The 920-nt window shown below is 35.5% G+C and overlaps 1 pseudogene; it reads left to right on the top strand.

Moving 5' to 3' along the window:
- Positions 1-261: 261 nt before the first annotated feature.
- Positions 262-719, top strand: LOC147916098 (small ribosomal subunit protein eS1 pseudogene; annotated as a pseudogene).
- Positions 720-920: the final 201 nt, after the last annotated feature.

The following is a 920-nucleotide window of genomic DNA, read 5'->3' as shown; positions in this document are numbered from 1 at the left end:
ATTCATGAATGGATAGAAAGGGTAAAAATTTAAGCCCATAAAAGACATCATGCCTTATGTTGAAGAACTACCCATCACAAAAGAATATGGTACATATCTTTCAACATAGTTATCTTGAAATTATCAAGCGATAGAAAATACTGCTGTTATTTGAATTGTGGCATTACATAAAAAATAAGTATTGTTTTCTTATATTTTTATTCAGAATATCATAATGAACTTACTATTGTATGATTAACAACCTTAAAAAGTAATATCTGAGTTGGCAAGAACAAACGTGTTACAAAACGAGGCAAAAAGGGAGCTTAGAAGACAGTAGTTCAATCATTTTCCCAGATTGGTATGATGTGGAAGTGCCAGCTATGTGCAGTATAAGGGATATTGAAAAAACAGTAGTCACAAGTACTCAAGGAAACAAAATTGCATCTGATTGCCTCAGGGATTGCTTTTTTGAAATGACCCTTACTGATCTTGTAGAATGACGCAGTTTCATTTAGAAAATTCAAACCAGTTACTGAGGATTTTCAGGCAAAAAATGCCTGACTAACTTCCGTGGTATGGATCTTATCCATGACAAAATGTACTCCACAGTCAAAAATTGGCAGACCATGATTGAAAGTCACGTTGATGTCTAGACTACTGGTGACTATTGGCTTTGTCTGCTCTATGTTAGATTTACTAAAAAACACAAGCAGGTTTGAAAGACTCCTTATGCTTAGGACTACAATTATGCCAAATCTGAAGATGATGGAAATCATGACCTGAAAGGTGCAGGCAGCATGGCAATTCTAAATAAAGCTGCCATAAACATCCATGTGCAGCCTTTTGTCTGGACAGAAGTTTCCAACTCCTTGGGTAAATACCAGGAAACATGATTGCTGGGTTGTAAGGCAAGAGTGTGTTTGGTTTTGTAAGAAAAT

This window comes from Ceratotherium simum, chromosome 10, assembly GCF_057802395.1.
Source record: "Ceratotherium simum simum isolate JZ-2026a chromosome 10, ASM5780239v1, whole genome shotgun sequence".
In the NCBI taxonomy this organism is placed as follows: Eukaryota; Metazoa; Chordata; class Mammalia; order Perissodactyla; family Rhinocerotidae; genus Ceratotherium; species Ceratotherium simum.
The sequence above is the reverse complement of the archived record's forward strand: the minus strand, read 5'-3'. Positions and strand labels throughout refer to the sequence as shown.